Below are 22,512 nucleotides of genomic sequence, written 5' to 3'. Positions count from 1 at the left end.
CTGTCATTACGTACGTAAAATAAATAAACATTTGCATTACATAGTCTACATGCGAACGAAATTTTGCTCAAATCCCTAGCACATAAATACGGATTACATTTTATAAATTTAACAGTAATGAACTGGCGAGTGTTGCAATTAATTACTTCTCGGAATGTGTGCTTTCAGTCCTGTCAATTTCATTGTTCGTTTGAGTAAAAATAGAACAAGTCGTTAAAATAATAAGCAAATTAACGCGATTCAAGTGTACATTGTACATACATTTGAGCAGTATAGTTTTTCAGGAAAGAGCCATTACCATTAACTAGAACTAATGTAAGCAACAGAACTTTGCATCAAGTTACATATGATTTATACGGAAAGTTTGGGTATTAAAAAGAGGGCCTTTGTTCTTGCTATTACCCCGAGTAACAAGACTTGGAGAACTTTCCACATTGTGTGCGTACAAGACGCGAGTTGACACAAACTAACAAAACTATGTATATATAGGGTATGCTCGTACTCGGTACGGAGATGGTCAAAATATCATTGCACGGCAGGGGCGTGCAGTACATTATTATGGATTCCTATGTGAATTAAATAAATGCAGTAACAACTTAATGTCTTTTAATTTATTTTGAAGATTACCTATCAATGTAATGTATCATTGAAGAAGAACATACTACGAAGTGTGGCACTGTGCCCTCTGGTTGGAAAAAAGCGGTCATTCACCCTATTCCCAAGAAAGGTGACCGCTCCAACCCGGCCAACTACCGCCCCATAGCGATCACATCAGTTCGGTCCAAAGTGATGGAACGTGTGATCAACGACAAACTGCTCACATACCTCGAGAAGAACAAAATTATCAACGACCGTCAATACGGATTCCGGCGGAACCGCTCGTACGGTGATCTTCTCGCGTATGTGTCGCATGTTTGGGGGCGGTGCCTGGAACGTCACGGTGAGACCCAAATGGTCGCACTAGACATATCCGAGGCCTTTGACCGGGTCTGGCACCGAGGACTTGTCAACAAATTGCCTTCTTACGGACTTCCCGCATCCCTGTGTACGTGGATTGCTGACTTTTTAAGGGATAGGTCGATTCAGGCAGTTGCTGACGGTTTCACCTCATCCTCACACTCTATAAACGCTGGCGTCCCACAGGGATCGGTTCTGTCTCCAAATTTGTTTTTGTTGCACATCAATGACCTTTTGACATGTGCACCGATTCATTGTTACGCGGATGACAGTACAGTTCATGATAGCTTTTTGTTTGACAAGCCCCCAAAGGGCACACAAACTCCAACGGCTCGGAGGGCTTTGAAGCAGAGAATGGACGGTTATCTCGAGAGTATTTCCTCCTGGGGTAAAAATAATCTTGTCGAATTTAATGTTTCAAAGACCCAATCCTGTCTGATTACGTCTAAAAGGGATCTAAATGATAATCTAGTCTCCTTCAACGGAAGCAATCTTCCGAACAGGCCTTCCATTGATATGCTTGGTGTAACTATAAGTGACCAGCTCAGGTATGGGGGCTCCATCGAAGCCAGAGTAAAGCTGGCCTCTCAGAAGCTGGGCGTACTATACAGGGCCCGCAGATACTTTAATAGTACACAACTGCTGACCCTGTACAAATCGCAAGTGCGCCCTACTGTTGAATTTGGCAGCCATCTCTGGTCCGGAGCCCCTAAATACCTGAAAAAAACCCTTGACTCTGTGCAAAAACGGGCGGTCCGTTTGATAGATTCCCCAATCTCAACAAACGGACTGCAATCTTTAGAGCACAGGCGTCAGGTAGGTATGCTGTCCTTGTTCTATCGGTATTAAAATGGAAGATGCTCTGAGGAACTAGCGTCATTGATCCCTTCGGCACCGGTGCGTAGTCGGGATACACGCCAAACGCGCGCCCAACATTTGTACACGGTTGACATTTGTCACATGTGAACGGGTCGCTTCTACGATTCGTTCTTAAGTTCAACAGCTCGGCTGTGGAACGAACTGCCGGCCTCTGTGTTTCCTCCCTCCTACAACATGGGACTCTTCAAGACCCATGTTCACTCCTTCCTCTCCACAAAAAGACCCTCCACACAGCATCCCCAAAGATGACATAGGCCCTGAGGGAAATTATTTTCTTCAGGGCCTCCTGTGTGGAGTTAATATAAAAATAAAAAAACTTATAAATCTAAAAGAAACATGAAACAGCACAAGCCACAGATTATAAAAAAGAGAACGGTCACAACTAGGAATCGAAGCCAAGATCTCTTGTCTTCCGCCTGTCCCGGTTTGTTTCTAATATTTTTATTTTTTGAAGCTTGTTCTGTTTCATGTTTTCTTTAGATTTATTAGTATTATCTTCTTATTCAATGATACATTAATACACTTTACATGTTATGACAAGGGTGTTTAAAAAAACCACGTTACGTAATAAAACTCTTCATTTGATGTGCAAAATAATTCAAATATCAATGAACACATCATTTTCTCATAGTATCTATTGATATTGACAAATATAAAACAAGAAAACTTTTAATACTATTTATTAAACTGACCTTTTAACGATTTACCGGTGCAAAGGGCTCAAAGCTATGCTGCAAAATGCATTCATATTTTGTGATGTGGATTAAATAAAATATTACAATTCAATAATAATTTTACGAAATATAATTTTTTTTTTTCCGGAAATATTGAGTGAAGACTTAGGTCAATAAACTATTTTACAGTGGTAACTCCAATATTCGTACACAACATTATAACCGACTGCATAGTTATTTATTAATTATTCTGAGGGTAGATCACGTCGTTGTGTGCTCTAATCACAAATGTATAAACTGATATACACTCGTATATATTTGGGGACACGATGGTTAGTGCAAAACATACTTTATCGCTTTCAAAATTTAAGGATGTCACGGAGAAAAATTAGTATTGCTCAGTTATTAAAGTTTTCTTCAAATTAAAAACGGGATTTCAGACCATTTCCTCATAAATTAATAGTACATTCCTAATATATCGGAACACGTTTTGATGCACCTGCACCATACCTTGATGTTATATAATGACCAAATGAGAAAATATTATGATTTTTATGAACACGTGTTCCAACATCGGCCTCCGTGGTCGAGAGGTAAGACTCTAGACTAGCAAGCCGAAGGTCGTGGGTTAAATTTTAATGCATGAATTTGTGTTGTTTCACAATTTAGTAATTTAAAGTATATAGAAACTCTCAGTATCGCCCTGGTGTAAAGGACCACCATTCGGAATTGACAGAAGTGGCTTTAGCCGAGTTTGGTGACCAGATCTGAAAGGCCAGGTACTCCCCCACCTTCCTCTCCCCCATCTACTTCCCCTTCCCAATACCTTCAGCCTCACAACATACCCTAATTAGGGATGCCATAGTCTCACTGGCTCCAGACGTTTGTTCGCAGTTGGGTCTCTTATGCGGTATTCACTTAAGAAAAATTTAAAAATATCGTGACAATAAATTCCTCAATAAGAAACCTCTCAATTCATTCGTTAAGGGCCTGCAAATCCCATTTTTAACCGGATCACGTACAATTTGAAGAGATTCTTAACAAATTAGCAATATTTTCTATCAGTAAGTTTTTTCCGTGTATGAATCAGTGGCGGCCGGTGGTCAAAATATGTGGGGGTTCACCGGATTACAACATTAAGTCGTAAAATAAATTAAATAAAGGTACATACCTATTTATAAAGAAGTTCTATTCTCTGTTCATTTTGTTTAGCAAAGACCTCTATCAATGCTTAACACTGATAGTGCGTTCAGTCTGTCCTGGCTCAACGTGTTAAAAGATTTTATTCTTTTTAACGTTGAGAAACATCTTTAGCTTTCAACTGAGGTCATTCCAAAGGTCACGAATGGTGCACAAAAGTTTTAGTAATTTCACAGTCTCGGAAAAGTCTTCTAATAAACAAGTACTATAAAAAAGTTGTAAAATTGATAAAGCGCCGTTAGCTTTTGAAAAATCGTCGCGGGCGTAAATTGCACAGAGTTTACCTTTTAGGTACTGAACTTTATTTAGGAAGTCATACGTTTTAAGCGTCACATTGAAATCATGTTCTAGGAAATTTGACCTGTATCGATTTTTATTAAATAGCTCATTATGGTGTTTACCTTAGGCACGGTAGCCTGAATCCAATTGCATTCTGATGTCAACTTTTCCTAAAACCTTTAAGCTCAAAACTTTTTGTAAATGTAAATGATAAGAATTATGTTTTTTGATTTTTTCAGAAAGGTGAGTTACATCAGTAACACCGCTGATTGTCCAAACTGAATCAACATCGTAAATTAAACACGTAAAACAAAATAAACTATTCAATTGATCACATGCACAGAGCTACAGGCTTTGTTATACATTGTTTTGTTAAATGATCGAGTAAACTTCTTCGATCCAGATTTGCACTCTTATTTTATTATCAGTTCAGGTTTTAGGTGGACCGGCATTTTTTATTATCACTTTGTTTTCAAAACTCGACCTATTATTCTTAATGTATTCCACATTCAAACTCATTCTTAATTTATACGTTGAACAAACACAAAAGTAATCATAAATTAGTATAACATGCAATTGATATGCCTTATTAATAATTGATATACAAGATCGATATAACCTGCAATTAAACTTCAAAACTTTCTCAGAGTAAGAAAAGTTTTAAATTCAAGAGACAATGCCTGGCAACGGCGAGTACTGACTGAACTGATAATAAGTAATCTGACCATCACTCATCTCTTAATGACAAGTTTTATCCTGTATGAAGAAGCGTAACATTCGCTGAAAAATAGCAGATGGTAAATTGAAACAACGATATCGACAATAATATCAAACATACGCGTTTTAGTTTAACTTTCTACTGAATAAACCGTTCCTTCTGATGTGGTGGTAAAACTCCGAACGCCGTTCTTGATATGGTATTATTTGCAAAGAATAGTATGTAATGGTATGGACCCACGCTTTCGACTGTTCCACAGAATATGCGACAAAGCAGTTAAATTTTGGATCGCAATCGAAAACGAACTGCTACGAACATAGGCACAAGTCAAAGTCGGTCTGCAAGTTAAGCGCGCTTAATAAGTAGGTACCTTTTGAATGAGATATTATAACCGAACCGAGTTTCGTATTGTGATTAGCCATGTCGGAAATCTTGTTGGTTGTTCGGCGCTCGGGAGCACATATTAGCTGGCCGCCACTGGTATGAATGTTACCGCACGCCACTGTTTGTACAGCATCTTGACAATTTCAATTAGGAGGCATTAGCAGACCAGCTGCCGGGGCCAGTGGCCAGCGAACGAGCCACTGAAGACGGTTTCTCGAACACTGATACGGGACGGAAATAGACAAGTAGGTAAATGCGACGGTTATACATTTTACCCAACTTTGACGTCTGAGCCACGCCACACAAAACGGCCCGAACAAACTCCTCAACACTAAGCGAAGTGCTAACAGAACTAAACTAGAGAGAACTGAGGCAAGACTGGCCCCTGCACACGATGACCTATAATAGGACATAATTACAAAAGTATACGTCGACCTCTGGAGGAACACATTCCGTCTGATTGAAATATTTAAAGAGAGAGTGTTTTTCAATTACAAAATCATAATAAATCTCTGTTTTTAATTTGGCAGCCTGCCATTATTTGCAGAGATATTCGTCATTTTTTCATATAGTGGACGAACGAGCCATTTTATGCGCATAATAAAAGTAGCCCACGTCTTGAGGGTCAACGGAAAGTTATGAGAAACCATTATTAAAAAGTTCATTCATCACTTTTACAAAAACAAACTAAAAGAGACACACCTAGAAAAACTGCTTTCCAAAATCAAAACATCGCAGCTTAAAATCGCGATGTTTATTGACCAGATCTGCGTAGCCAGGTACTTTCTATAGACTTTTCTCACAAACATTACCCATATCAGAGAGACTATAATCCCACTAGTTCCAGATAATTTGGTCTCCTGTGTGGTAGGTATTACTTAAAAAAAATGGTTTCTTACAGTCTAAACGTGTCCTCGTTTGCAAAATTGAATCATATGGAATCCAACGAACTTAAAATTTCTTACATGGTAAAATAAATTATTTTCAATTTTGAAACAAAATAAATTTAAAAAAATCATCTCAGTTGATTTCAAGAAAGCGTAAAAACAAAAACATTATTTCTCGTAACCTCAAACATACCTTAGGTACCATTAAGCGCTGATGAGTAAAACAAATTCTAGATTCTTGCAGTAGAAGGAAGCGTAACGGAGCTCCAGTTGTTTGAATTTGTTAAATAAACCTTTAACAACGAATAAAATGTTTTATTTTAATGCACAATGTTTATAAATTGGCTTTGAATACGAATTCTACTTTTCTCATATAATGCTGTAATCACGAATCACACGACGCGAGGCCTACGGGGAAATAAACGTCAACCGTAACAAAATTATGGCAGCAGTTTGTGGAACAAACACATTTTACTTGAATAAAGGTATGTACTTAATTTGTTTGCAAAAAATCGTTGCGGGTACCGCACGTCCCCTGAACTCTGTACAAACAGACATATAAAAGTTTACATCTTAACACCAGCCAACTTAACAGCGAAATGGTTACTACGTTTAGAAGGCGAAAGTCGATTAAAGGCCAGGGATGTCTTAGAAAAAGTTGGAATGCCCGCCACTATGGCACGTTTGTATGGAAATACTTATATGTTTGTATGTAAATGAATGTGTGTTTATTTGTATGCAAGTGTGTATTGGATTCACAAATTGTAAAGTTTATTTACGTCAGATTTTTGAAACGCTGGGAACCTTTTAAGAAAAAAATACAACTGAAAATATAAATATATGTTTGTTTTTTACATTAACTCCACCCCACACAGGAGGCCTTGAGGAAAATAATATGATATAATAATACAGGGCCTATGAGGAGGGTTTTTTAAGGAAAGAAGGGCGAGGAAGTTCTGGGAAGGAAAAGGGTATGAGGGATTGGTAGGAATCAGGGTCAGTGTGTCCAGGAATAACGGACGAATGACCCATCTCTCCCGCAGCGGCGCAAGGTTATGCGTCAAGAGAGACAAGTTGGAGAGGTCAAAAGACCTGTCCAAAGCAGTCTCTCCCGATCCGGTAAGCCACGCAGCTGGTGAGCAGGCGTATCTTGAACACACCACGTCCGATGAACCCGGGCACCCCTGCTAAATCACCAAACATAGCGAAGCACTTGTGGTGACTGTCGGCAGAGGTGTTTGTTTGTTCTCCAATAAACGGTTCCTGGAGCGGCGGTAAATTGACGAATTAAAAAATATGTCATCATTTAAAAACATCATAAAGGGAGATAAGCTGTCCTTTCAAGAGAGTACTGATTTTTGGTAACCAGGAGTACATATAGGTACCTTCGCAACGAATCCATTGAATGTCCGATTAGTGAAAATGTTTTTGATGACTGAAAATGATTCTAAAATTCATGATGTAACAAAAACTAGAACAGTAGTGTTTCTGTGGTGAAACTTCCCTACGGTAAACGATGTACTATAATATAGTAGGAATTCTAAATCATATGCGTTACGTATATAGCGTTAGGTACTAAGAATCGCGACCTCAAAAATTATTTCCACAAAAAATCTTTTCTTGAGTTCTTAAAATATAATATTTTTTGCCAAATATCACTAAAAATTGCCTTGAAAATTTGCTGAATGATTTATATAATTAATCGACAGACTTGACGTGACTTTTATTCTCTTTTATTCAGTTAGCTATTCGTATTTTTATATCTAATCTGCAGAAAAAAATAAAAAAACAAATCTTTTTCTTTATGCTTTGCGAAAATCATAAAAAAGTCATTGTACGCCCTTTTCATACAATTTATGGGTTTGAGATGACACTTGACGAGTTGATATTTCTATACTGGATATAACTTTGTTTCCGCAACTTTCACAAGTGTGCTCTTACAAAATAATACGTTACTCGGTCCCGCGTGTATGTCTGTCTAGGGATTACCAAACCACTATATGTGGACGAAATAAAGAAATGAAGGGATGTGATACCTAACCTCAACTCTGTGATGATCAACCTTTTCAGCCGGAGGGCCAATATACTTATTTTCAATTTGTACGTGGGGTGAAGGTGGCAGGGTACGTAGCTTGACGTGGTTAACTTTGAAGTCGATTGTGTCGCAAACCTATTTGAATTTTGTAATATGCTGTTTTTTTTAATAAAACTATTTGAGATAGCACCTCGGTCATAAATTTAACATCAGGCCAAAACAATAAATGCTTTTGATTTTTATCATCCCAAAATATTAAGGAAAATATTCAAGTACTTGCAATTTTGAACGGCTGATTCAAAATAGATGGACGGAAGTTTTGTTGCGAAGAGTCACAATTTAATTTTATTGCTCCTAAAATCTTCAACAATTTACCAATAGAAATAAAGTCAATTGCCAAATACGACAGTTTCAGGAACGCGCTTGGGGATTTCTTTATGAGTGAGTGGGATAGTGTCGGCAACCTGCTTCTCGTACTCAGATAGAGGTGTATATATTGTTTACATATGTGAGGAAGAAGATATATGTATGTAAGTATATGTATGTTTTGTGTATGTATGTATATGTATATGCATATATGTATGTATATATACTTGCGTGTGCATGTGTATGTATGTATTTACATATGTGTACTACTTTATATATTTGTGTTTATTTTATAGAAAACTTTGGAAATTTTTGTGATTAATTGAAAATTTTTTTTCCCAATTTTCAATTTTTTTTATAATTCTGCCAAAATATGTTTACACTAGACTTAAATTAAAACTAACCATTCCTCCATTGGGCACCATAAAACAGGCAGCTACCTAGTATGGTGCTCTAATGTATCTTCTCTAAATAAATGTATTAATCATGTAACATATACTTATAAATACAATTTTAAAAAATAGAGAAGGCAAGCAAAAATTTTAATATGCGTATGTCAAATTAATAAATGCTGTTTATTTTTATCGTACGGAAAGTTACAGTATTTTCTAAAACGGAAACCTTTAAAATGCATCAAACATGTAACTCAACAAAAAGGCGCTGCACTGCGAAAATGAAATTTTTTATACAATTATTATGATCGAATCACGAAATTCTGAACATGAAAAAAAAATGTATTTCTGCTAAACCCTTTTGCAAAACAGAACACAAGCCGTTGAATGTTTTCTACCGCAATTTGTTTGTTATTTTAATATTGGGACCGCACGAAATGGGCTTGTGGACCGCACGCGGCCCGCGGACCGGTTCGAGCAGTGGGTTGCCTTCCACTGCTCTAACTGGTGCCCTTACCCGCCGCTAATGTCTCACGCATATTCTAGGAGTCACGACATTAAATTACGCCCGACTTGCGAATACCGACTAGAGTAACCTAACGAGATGGCATTTTATACATTTTACGTAAACGTCCGGCGTAATTCTTCCGAATGCCAACGCGAATAAACGTCGGGTAAAATATTCGGATACATATTGTTATTATATCATTACGTTCATATGGAATTTTGTAATATTGCAGCGTCATCGTGAGAATTAAATATTTATCATTTCCATACGTTTCCTACGCGTATACTGAGTAGGAGTACTATAAATGACTAGGAGGAAGGTTGGGAAGTACTTCGCTTTTCCTATCTGGTCACAAAACCAGGCAAAAGCCATTTTAAGCCACAATTAATTATGTGTAGTAGCTAATAGCATATTTAAGTATATGGGGAACAAAATTGGGAAATACTACTGAAACCAATCAGAAACAAGTCCAAGTTGTACAAAACGCTATTGTAAAGTTACTAATCGTCCCTAAAATTACATAATAACATAATACACCGTTGCTGTTTCCGAGTGCCAAATTTTTATCTGTTATGGCAAAAAATTAAAATTCAGCATATAATTTACTCTGCAGCATAAAGAGAAATTAGAACATAAATACAGCACTAGATTCACTCGCAATGACGGGTTAATAGTTCCGAAATTTAATAATAAATACGGACAGAGAACGTTTCAATACAACATACCGAAGATATTTAATTTATTACCTGAGACTATAAAGCAATTTAAGTCTATTAATAAGCTAAAATATATGGTGAAAAATTGGCTATCGGAATTTTTTAAAACTTTAATATGTATGAAAAAATGTTGAATCTGTAGATATAAGATGTAAATTATAACTTCTAAAATGTATATGTAACTAAACTTTAAGCACCTGTTGACAAGCCAATTCAATTGGCTTAGCAGGACTTGTTTGTTGATATGTATTGACTATTATAAAAATACAATAAAAAAAATAAAAATTAAAAAAATCCACTTAGGTTAATTTTGATTGTTTTATCTATGAATCGTCGTGAGATTAAAAAAATTTTAAAATTTTCTAGCTTAGGTGGGCAAAAAATTTGCTAGTTGTTGCAAGGGAAGAACAAAAAATGATGTAAAGGGTTCCTATGTATTACGCACTCAGATAGCAACCACTTTAATTCTTCAATACAAGTTCTTATGATTATTAAGCTCTGAAGATAACTCAAATGTATATGTTTATATTTTCTTCTAAACGTACAGAAGGGCAGGTACGGAACGTTTTTTTTTTAAATAAATAGGTTTTTATAATCTCTATAGATCTTGCTATTCAATGATCTTGTGCCCACTGATTCGAAAATCAAAAGGACTGTTGAAATCCTTTCATCTAGTTTTAAAAAAAAAAAAAATCCTTTTATATTTTCAAAGGTAAAGAAAAGATATTTCCATGAAATTAATGAGGAAATTTCCAAGCCAATTGATACTATAATAATAGATTAATGAAATAAAGAGCCAGTGCTAAATAGTAAGTATTAGTAAAAAATATTAATTTCAGTGTTGGGTCAACACAAATAAAACAATCCAGTTTTTATAAGATAAATTAGCAAAATTAAATGCTGGACTGTCTCTTGCTAATTATAACAGTAACTGTGTCAATAAAAAATGATATCATAAGGAAAACCTTGAAATACTTACTCGATAACGTAGGCGGGGAAAACGAAAAGCACCAAATAAATAACAAGGAGTTGAACGATTTGCGACTTTAAATAAAAGGTTACTTATTAAACTCCGCGTGAGTGAGGCATAGCCACCTATTTATTTTGCAGTCAATGTCATATTTTTTATCTGAACATTTTTGTGAATTAATTGTAGAAAATTTCTACTATTTTTTACGATTTAGTATATTTTAGCGTACATTTTTTTACATAATTTATCATAAAACTTAATAATATTTGTATTTTACCTGTATCAATCTATCAAGGCAATGTATAAGGGCCAATTTTTAAAGTCTTTTCTAAAAAACGTATAAAACAGTTGAAATAGTTCACTCTCTAATGTACCTGTATGGTCAAAACTGCTTGCAAAAGTTTTTCTTTGTAGAATAAAAGTTTGATTCGCGACACCAGTAAAGTTAAGTTATTTTTGATGAAAAGAAAAGATTTTACAAAACTTTGTGATGAAAAAATGTATTACTTGATTTAAATACCTAATTAAAGGTTTCAGACAAGTGTAAAAAAAATGTGAACATAAAATAAGTGAAATTGATGCAGAAAGCAATGAGAAAAGTTTTAAAATCGACTACTAAAACCATACAATTGAGAAGAATTCAAAAATGCGATTTGGGCATGTTTTGTGATCCAAAACTGTGACCATTCTTCGCTAAATTTACAAAAACAGTACAAATTCAAAACAACTGGAGTGGTGAATCTATCTCACGCAGTGTAAGAGACAGAGATCTGGTCAGATTGTTATGAAAATATTTAGAAACATAACAATTATAATTAGGTACTAATTATTATTTTGATTTTTGTCTATGGTTATTTTGACAGCCATAAATCGGCACAAAATAACGGGAAAAGGTTATTCTTGCAAGGTTCCACACTTTCCAACGGAGCCCAGTTGGGCGAGGACTCAGTTGAAACGTCAAGTGCCAAGTTTATATGGAGCAATTTAAAAAAAAACCGTTCGGAGCAAGTACGCGACGAATCTTAAAAGTAAAATCAGGCATCCGATCCTGAGATACGCGGAGTAATGGTTAAATGTAAAAAAAACCCGCGCCGAAATACGCGCAATGTCGGTCGACAATTTTAAAACCCGCGTGAATTAAACGAGTGCCAAAGTGCACCGGGCCGTGTGTTCCGTTTGGGATGTAATCCACGTTTAAAGAGACAATCCTCTCTCGCTTCGTACATGCAAACCTTGAGTACGCTGAGGAATACTAGATCGTTCGGATGAGTATTGTATTTGGGTGCGTGAACGCCGCCTACCGCCATTCACACGCGCGCCTTGAAAGGATCCGCAATAATCGGGTGGATGGACACCGGAGACTGGTTTCCTGGCTGGAGACTGGAAGAGAGACGGAGCTGGTGGGCCGGTCGCCAGCGCCGAAGCAGACGTACCCCTGGGAGGAAGGCATCTCCACTCATCCGCGTTTAGATAGTTAGACAGGATAGAATCGGTCTGATAGGGGGTAAGTCTTTTAAAATCCCTTGCTTAATGTTTACCCTGTTATCATGAAATAGAGTTCAACTTATATGTACAGAAACTTGTCTTTTACTCTGATTTACTTGTGAATAAGCCCCATATGCCCACCACCCTGAGAAGGGTTCTTATGTCTCACCGCAGAGCCCGGCATATCTTGCCCCCGGCAAGATTTGGCGTCCAAAGGTTCCACATCGGAACCAAAGCCAACCACTGTGATGATGACCAATCCTTATATGCACCCATTTAACAAGAGGTGTTGACCGGCTACTACCCCTAGCCTCACAAAGTAGGTACAACCCCACTCACCAGCATATCAAGATATAGATGATTGCCTGTCCCTATTTGAATAGTCAAAAGGTACTAAGTAGGTGGAGCATTGGTTTTCATTACTATTTAAACGAGCTTTACTCCACTAGCTATAAATGATTTATTTTTGTTTGGCGATAGCGGTATATTACCCAAATAATTTAAGATCATTAAAAGAAAATCCATTTAGAATATTATTATTACTTTTAAATAAAACGATACATGGAGAAAAAGGAGTATGGCTGATGTATTAAAATCCTGTTAAAAACGAGACAGCAGGCAAATATAATGATTTTTATGAAACGTGTTCCGACGTCGCGCGTCACGTTTTTTAACATGGAACCTATCAATTCGTTCGTTTAGGCCCTAGGGCCTGCAGTCCCGTTTTTAACATGGAACCTATCAATTCGTTCGTTTAGGCCCTAGGGCCTGCAGTCCCGTTTTTAACATGATTACGAATAATTTGAATAGATTTTTAATAAATTAGGAATATTTAAAATCCGTAAGTTTTCTTCGCGTATTGTTATCGATACTGTCCACAAACTCTTCAGACTTCGCGATATTTAATGCTTTTTTTTCGACCTTTGATATTTGGCATTATAAATTATCAATTATAAATCGTATCCTATATCATTATACTTTATTCTTGATATCTAATAAATAAAATGAAATTCTTAGTAAAATTCCTTTATTAAGAAGTTTATTTTATTTCAGAGATAAAATGAAAGCCTTTGATGTGCAAGTAAAACAATATAATAACAGGACTAAAATCATTTCTTATGGCTTTTTTTTACTCTTTACTAGGAAATATTTAATTAAGTATTGTCTTGTTTATTTTCTATTTCCATTATACCGTTTACAAGTGTATTATATTTACTGCTTGTTGCTGGAAAAAAATTACAAATAAATGATAATAAATTTGAGAAATTTTTTGTTTTCTTGTGATATGAAGTATTTTTTTTAATGTGAATACCGCACAACATTACAAACTAATCAGAACCAGTCACACTATGGCATCTACTGGGTTGAATATTATTACGAAATATTTACATATTATTTTACTACATATCGCCACAAGAAAGACATAATGTTGTACTTTCGTAACGGAAAAAATATTTATCTCGAAAATAAGTTATCCGAAAAACTAGTGCTAGACATCACAGATCGACATATTTAATATAAGTGGCATCGCGGCTGCATATATTGGGGATGCTAGAGCCAAATAAAACCTTTGTCTTAGTGCATTTTAAAGTTATCTGAATATTCTGATGTAATTGAGGATCTTTGAAATCATCATAAAAACATGTAATTGTGTTCTCTGCACACCACCTACATAAACATCAAAACATGTAATTGTGTTCACTGAACATCACCTGTATAAACATCAAAACATGTAATTGTGTTCACTGAACACCACCTCTATAAACATCAAAACATGTAATTTTGTTCACTGCACACCGCCTATATAATTATAAAATTATACTTTTACAGTGGTAAATAATTAAGTACAAATACAGAAACAAATCACGAACTCTTTTAGAAAGCTGGTAACACGGGTTTCAGCTGGCGGTAACTTTTTCTGGAATTATAGGATAATTATAGGTTTTCAAAATCAAAACACATAAATCCCCTAGATTTTACGATATTTATTTGCTTTGGATTATGAAATCAGAAAACTAATAAAAAATCTTTTGACAGCTTAGTAGCCAAAATTATGACATCCTTAATCTCTCTTTTAGCCACCTACAGAGATAACAAGTTTAATTAGAATCAAACACACACGAACATAAAAAAATACAAATAAAATTAACTTTAACAACTCTTTTTTTATAATTGAATATTATTTAGAGGAACATACGTGAGTTAATTTTGTAAGAAACTTGTTGCGGTAGTTAATTTTCCTTTCCTGTGACTACACTAATGAACGAGTAATCAAATTTAATTTTTACAACTCCATTTAAATTTAATTTTTATCAAGTTCTCTTTGTAGAACTCATTTTTTTTCCTTATTGTTATCAAGTTTGTAGAACTGCATTTAAATTTTAGTTTCTTTTTTGTTACCAAGTCTAATTTGTAGAACTCCATTTTAATTTTAAGTTTTTCGTTATTGTTATCATTTATAAATTGTATAACTCCATATATTTGTCAAAAAAATATTTGATAACAATAAATACAAAATAAATTATTGTAATCAAGTTCTCTTTCCAGATTTTAATTTTAAGTTTTTCTTTACGGTTATCATGTTTAATATGTATAATTATAGTATTTATTGTGTTTTAGTTATTCATTTTATTCAAATACAACGTATTGTCTATAATATAACGTACACAAAAAAAAACAACCAAAAATATGTGAAGAATGATATTTCAAATAATTTTAGTCGAGGGAGATGAAAATTGGAGACGTTTCTAAAATTAACATAACCTACCTTGAAATTTACACATCATTTATCCATATTATTTAGTTCATCCTCCCACTCTACTCAATCAATTGGGTGATGCCAATCGTTAGATAATTTAATTATCCACATAGTCAACAAACATCATCTATTCATGTGAGCGCCAAGCATGTAATCGATTGGTTACAAAATTAATAAGTTCTGTAAAGCTTGCCTGTATACTTAATTAGTTTTGTAAAGCTTGCCTGTATATTTAATTAGTTCTGTAAAGCTCGCTTGTATACTTAATTTAGTTATTCTAAAGAAGATTTTAATGTTATATTTCCGAAAAGAACAGAAATATGTATTTTAAAAGTTTATCTAATTTTTCAATTACAACGACGAAGTTTAAAATCTTCTTACTTCGGTGAATGAAAATCTCTTTTCAATACTTAATATTATTTTTTTTGCCCGCTCGCGAGATCTCATAAAAAGTGACAACTCCATTCAAGAGCAAACGCTCCGAGAACTTTTTAGCTTTCAGGGATTAAGAATTTCAATAAAATTGAAGTGAGCTGAAATCAAAGGAAATAAGCTGGAATTATATATTTCAGGAACACTTCTTTTAATTTATTAATTATCGAGAAAACTAATATCAATTAAGAGGGGGAAAATTTAGCTTTAGATTTTTTTTAAATCACGTAAATTTTAATTATTGCAAAAAAGATCCAAGACCTACAATAAGAATCGTAAAATAATCTTCAAGCAGTAAATATTCACGGGGAAGTTTTGTTGAGATCATTCAGTTTATTTTTATATGCTGTAAGGAAATCAATTGGTAATATTATATTCCTACATGACGTAAAATTTATTAGGTACATATTATGTTGACTCATCAAGGGCCAACTTCACCTTAGATGCTGCAGCTTATAAAAGTATACGTGCTCTTATATTGTCACGTAGGTAAGTATCGAAGTCACGAGACATGACGTCTTTCTCTAGATACTACGCCTTCGATCAATCTATTAATCAATTCAATCAGACCAAAACACTATAAAATGATTGTTATTCTCATCCCTAAAACTGATAAAAAACTCCTTCTGGCCCAAAACCAAAGACCAATCAGCCTCGTTCCGTGTGCAGGAAAAATACTAAAATAAGTAGTTCTCGCCAGGCTCAAAAAATCAGTTGACTCATCCCAGACTTTCAACAAGGCTTTTGGTCGGGCCACTCTACTCTCCAAGTACTCTTCCTAAACGTCTGCAAAGCATTCGATATAGTCTGGCATAGTAGACTCATTTATAAAATATACCTTCTCGGTATTCCCCTCTCAATGACTCAACTCATATCTAATTTTATTAAAGACCTTAAATTTAGAATCAAACTAGACGGATTTTTCTGCATAGTGAGATCGCTAAGAGCCGGTATCCCTCAAGGCTGTATTCTTTAGTCAGCGCTCTTTAACATTTATTTAAGCGATATCTGATTGATACTGAAGTCATGTCGACCTCGGTAAGCAGAAAAAAGGAAACTGTTGCGTCCAAGCCCACTCCTCAGAACACAAAATTTTCTCATTGAAAAACATTGGCGAATAAGCACAAATCCCTCCGAAAGCAATGCCTGTGTTTTCTTAAAAGACCATCTAATATCCATTTGTTCGGAGTTTACCCTTGAAAAAAAAATCAAATTTTAGGAGTTACCCTAGACAGTAGACTCAATCGGCAAAAACATATCAATGAAACCCTAAACATAGCAAATAAAACCCTAGCAGCCCTCTAACCCATGCTATGCAAAAAAAAAACTATCAACAAAAAAATAAACTCCTAATTTACAAATCAACGATAAGGCCAAAATTAACATATACAAGCCCCATCTGGGCCAACGATTCAAGTCCCATTTAAAACACTCCAAACGTTTAAAAATAAAGCCACACGCATAGCCCTGGGAGCCTCACATGGATAAGGGTTTCCAAACTCCACCGGGACTCTGAAGTCTAATGTCTCATGGAAACATTTTGTGCGAGAATTCCCACCCATAAAAACGCGTCTATACATCGCCTAACCAAATACGATGAAAACGTACGTACCAAACATAAGCAACCTAAACAGATCCTTCATACAGATTATTCTCTGCATATTGCAGTCATGATCCCTTGCAAATAATTTTTAAACACACCTAAAATAAATATTTTTCCAATAAGCATTATTATAAATTTATTATGACAGAGAAAGGGGCCTTTTTGGCCCGGAGCTCTGTATGCAAATATATTAAAAATAAAAAGACGTTCGATCAGTTGGGTAATCTTGATTTGTGAACAGTGAACTTTATTTTTATGTGATTTGAGATTTTAACGAACAAAAGTATTTTCATCCGGACCGGAGAAATTTTACTGATGTACAAAAGTATTAATTTATTAAAAATCTGGTCAAATTTTTCGTTTTCCTGTTGGTTCAGTTAGACTGCAGGTCTCAAATTGAACGAATTGATAGAGTTCCTAACAAAGTATCAGTTAAATGCGATTTAGCTGATACTTTGTAACTAACACGTGTTCTTACAAATATTGATATTGGTATACTGATATTCTCGCATTCCGTCATGATATTTATTAGGAAAAGAACACGTGTTCCCGATTAATCCTGAGTGACAGGAAATTGGGATGCGAGATTTTAACATGAACATTTTTCTACGTGTGACCATGTCAGCGTGTATGACATGGTCAAAACAAGAAATGCGAGCCCAAGGTGGGGCTCGGCGCGATCATGGAACCATTACCTAGGCGGCCTAGCGGGAACCAACTTTCAGGGCTCAGTTGTCAAGTCAAAAATGTGTGTTAAATTACCACTTTCTAACACGGAGGTAAAAATACATGGTTTTTTAATACATTAAAAGACATTAAATAGCATTGATACCTTCAATCACCATACTAGGCAACTGTCTGTTTCATTGTTACCAATACAAGTGTGTTACAGTGTCCACTGGTCACTATGTACCAAAACATTAACATCAACGTTGGAAAAATATAAAAAACTTTTAATTCTATCAAAAAAGGCATTGACGCTCTGGCTTCCGGTACACTTATACTTTAACTTATAATAACTATTTTATGTTCAAAGTTCAAACATGTGAACCTTTGAGTAGTACGTCAATTCAGTCGACATGACAATCAATGTATAATTCGTAAGAAAAGCGTTTCATACCAAATTTATTTCAATGGAAATAAGATTTGATATTATGCCGAGCTGGGCTTTAACACCGATTATAAGAACAGAATAAACCAAGTGAGTTATCGAAATTAATACAAATTATTTTGGCTGAGTTGGCATCGTCCTTTGGTCCCACCCAGGCGTAGTATGTTCAATTCCTCGGCTGGCTCCTCCTCCAAGTCCTCCATCATAACACAAGCAAAATTTTCCGCTTAATGTGGTGGCAGTAGGATATTTTCAAATAATGTCAGGTTATTCGTTATCCGGGAATATTTTTATTTCTTTAATTAAAAAAAATAAAACTGATAAACTAAATATGATTTTTTTTTAGAAAAACATGTATTAGGGTTACCACCAGTTTAACATAACTTTGAGTTATTCCAATGAGAAGCAGAACCACTCGAAGTTAGATATTGATATTTTATTTGAGCTGCTAAATACTAAATAAAATTAGTAGAATTTTCGTCTCATACGAAATATTTTATTTTTATTTCATTCTTTTTTACAGATGTTGAAAACAATGTGACCCTACTAGGGTACCTCGTTCTAAGGTCACATTGTATGTATATGGTTTTGCATGTGTATTATAAATTACGTCTAGTTTTTTTTTTGTAGGTGTGTTCATTTTTTTAAAGTAAAGTAAGTTTTTTAAGTTTGCTAAAATATTACAAGAGGAAAATTATTATTTAATCATACGTACGTTATGTTATTTAAAGGTGGACATATATAAGATGCTTAACAAACTCTTTATACGGTATGTTTAGTGTTTTTAGAATCGTTCGACGAAGAACTAAAGTTAGCAGAAGTAGGTAGTGTTTGCGAATTACGAAGGCAACTGATTTAAATAGAACTTGACCATTTTGATTCATAGAACCTGATAAATATTATAGTCGAATATTAGCAATAGTTTTCCCCAGGGCTTTCCTGTAAAATATATAGACTTACCTATCGTCTTTAGTCAATAGCGCTTAGATCAGTGATTTCCAAACTATCAAGTCAGCTTCCGCTCCCTTAGTAGATAAACTTATCACTAGAGTTCTCATTCTAGATTATACCTTTGATAGCGTCAATATAATTTAGTGTTAAACCAGAAAGTGTAGTAAATTCTTCCGAAAACCAGAACGCGGGCATAAACTTAAATTATTTTTAATATAAATCAGTTACGAAGTTTTGCATCATAAACCTAGTCAGATCTAACAAGAAAGATTTTATTAAAACCGATAAAATTAAAGTATTCATTTCCAATGGTACGATACTGATGTTTTTTTGAAATATTAAAAGCAAATATTTTGTTGCCATTTATATTTATGTTATAAACTGCTGTAAACGGTATTAAACTGCTAAAGTTATAAACTCTATTAATTTGTTTATTTTATAAACTGCTGTAAACTATTTTTTAATGATAAACTAATGTTTATAAGACAAGGTTTTATGCATAGCATAAAGGATAACAAATAATTATTAGCAATAATTATTTGTTATCCTTTATGCTATGCATAAAACCTTGTCTTATAAACATTAGTTTATAATTAAAAAATAATAATATTTTACAAGTCAAAAATATTAATCAATAAATGAAGATATCATATGTCTCGACGCCATCTAGTGAGAAATTTAGCACTAAAAAAGCCTTTCCTACAAAAATAATGTTGGTTGTTTACAGGTTGAAAAAATATAATAAGCAGTAATTGTTGATTGAGGTACTAGTACATATTGAATCATTTGGCGGGTTGGAAATAAGCCGACATAGCTCAGTGGTTACACAGCACCTGACCGGACATCAGAAGGCACGGATTCAATTCCCGTTGGCGTCATTTATTTTTACTCGGGAGATATTTTCAATTTGTATTAGTATTTCGGGCGACTAATTATTTCTTATAATTATTTACTGTAAACTGTTTATGTTATAAACGGAGCATGCTCTCAACACAAAAGTTCAGACAACACAAAGTAAGACAGTTACAACATATCACCCGTGTAGTGTAAATAAATAAAAAAATAAAAACATTCGAGTTTATCCGGAAGCAAATCCGAATTAACAGGGTTAACATATTGAAATTGGCATTGTACCAAATTATTAGTCGATAGTTCTCCTTACAGTCCTTACCTCTATAAAAAACACGCATTTAGATTAAAAATATAGGACACTCACTGAGCAAGATAAATAGGGAATTGTACCTAAGGGGTCAGAACAATTTACGGAGCGCAGTAATTACGCGGCTGTCATCTGTCAAAGTGGCAGATCCCATACAAAAAAATGATATTCGGCGGCGGTACACCAATTGATCTGACCCCCTCTCCTAAGTAAGATTAATGCGTAGTGTCACCTCAACATACAAAACGCATATGGCACGTGCAAATTATTCCCGCATAATATAGCGTAGTTTGTCACCTCAACATATAAAACGCATATGGCACGTGCAAATTATGCCCGCATAATATAGCGTAGTATGTCACCTCAACATATAAAACGCTTATGGCACGTAATATAGCGTGATGTGTTTAAGACTTTATGCAAAGAAGGTTTTGTACTTCACGGTCCAAATAGGTTTCAAAGTCGGATTAAAGTAATATTTTTTGTGTTCCGATGAAATATATTACCAGCACGCTAATGTTTTTTCCTGAAGTTAATCGTGTCACTACTCGTATTATAATCTGAAAGATAGTGGGTTTTTAAGCATAATGAATTAGTGGGATCATGATAATATATTTTCCGCCTAATTGCTTTCGGTTCGTGAAGGTGTATAGTTACTTCGTGTGGTTTATATTACCATTTAATTACTAGTAGGTACCTACAACATTACTTATCGTTCATTGTATGATAATTTCATAGAATTTGGGAGGCGGGTTTGGGTACCGCCTCCTCGGGAATCATTTATTGGATAATTAACACTTCTGCCATAGGTCACCCCAAGTGTTTCGCTACTTTTGGTGATTTAGCAGGGGTGCCCAAGTTCATCGGGTGAGGTGTATCCAGGATGCGCCTGCCCACCAGCTGCGTGGCGTGTCACATCGGGAAAGGCCGGTTTGAGGAGACCCTTTGACTTCTCCAACTGGTCTCTCGACGCATCACCTTGCGCCGCACTGGGAGGGATATATTCATATGTCCGTTACTCCTTAATCCCTAGATTCCTACTTAAACCTCATACTTTTTACCTTCCCAGATCTTCCTCTCCTCCCGTTCATTAAAAAACACACAGCATCCCAAAATATGACATAGGCCTTGAGGGAAATTATTTTCCCATGTGGGGCTGTTATAAAAAATATATTCGTTTTTTTTTACAGCGGTGTCCTACTAACTACGGGACTAGAACCTGTTCTAAGGCGAAAAAGATTTGAACATCTTTTTTATGGTGACCGGATAAATCATCAAAATGATAATTCATCACACTTTTAAAAAGTTATATAAAGTCATGGAAAGTGATGGAATAAAAACTTTATTAACTGGGTTAAGTAGGTTAGGTTAGGTTAGATTAGGTTAGTTATGATTTAAGATTTTCACGGCCAAAAGTATTTTTGTTATTTGTTTTTGGGGTGTTATGGCAAGTTGCGCTAACTCCTTCTTTAGCCAACAAAAAAATTTACCAAAATAACACATCTGCCCTGATGATGGACACTGCAATGCTGTCCGAAACGTTGGCTAAAGAAGGAGTTAGCGCAACACGGCATAACACCCCAAAAACAAATAACAAAAATAGATTAGGTTAGGTTTAAATTTTTTTTTAATCGTTTCTAATGACTTTATATCACTTTTTAAAGGTGTGTTGAATTGTCACTGTGTTGAGTTATCATGGAACCCTTTTGTTATATCTTTATTTACGTTTTTTTAAACAAAAAAAACCCAAAAGAAATTTTTTACTTTTTAATAAAAATATTCCATCAGGATTGTATAACGTAATATTCATCTTCTAATACGTGAGAATCAGGTTTGTACGACGCGTAATAAATCATATGGAATATTCACACTTTCTCTCTGTGTGTGGCAAACTGTAATTTTTCCGGACGATGAATTTAATTTGGAAGTATGCGAGCATGTGGTTGAAAATTCATATTTTTTTGTCTTTATTGATCTTATTTCTAGAACTTCTTTATAAATGAGGTGTACTATGCGTGTCCTATAAAAACCATCACTCAGACGAGTTT

The 22,512-nt window shown here is 34.9% G+C and overlaps 1 protein-coding gene across 2 annotated transcripts in view; it reads right to left on the bottom strand.

Moving 5' to 3' along the window:
• The window catches only part of LOC149421636 (G protein-coupled receptor dmsr-1-like), a 418,612-nt gene that overhangs the window by 266,792 nt on the left and 129,308 nt on the right, over positions 1-22,512 (bottom strand). The window lies entirely within an intron of this gene.

Source organism: Hesperophylax consimilis, chromosome 8, assembly GCF_061612785.1.
Source record: "Hesperophylax consimilis isolate HC1 chromosome 8, BYU_Hcon_1.0, whole genome shotgun sequence".
Taxonomy (NCBI): domain Eukaryota; kingdom Metazoa; phylum Arthropoda; class Insecta; order Trichoptera; family Limnephilidae; genus Hesperophylax; species Hesperophylax consimilis.
Note: the sequence above shows the minus strand (reverse complement) of the source record. Positions and strands in the feature narration are given on the sequence as shown.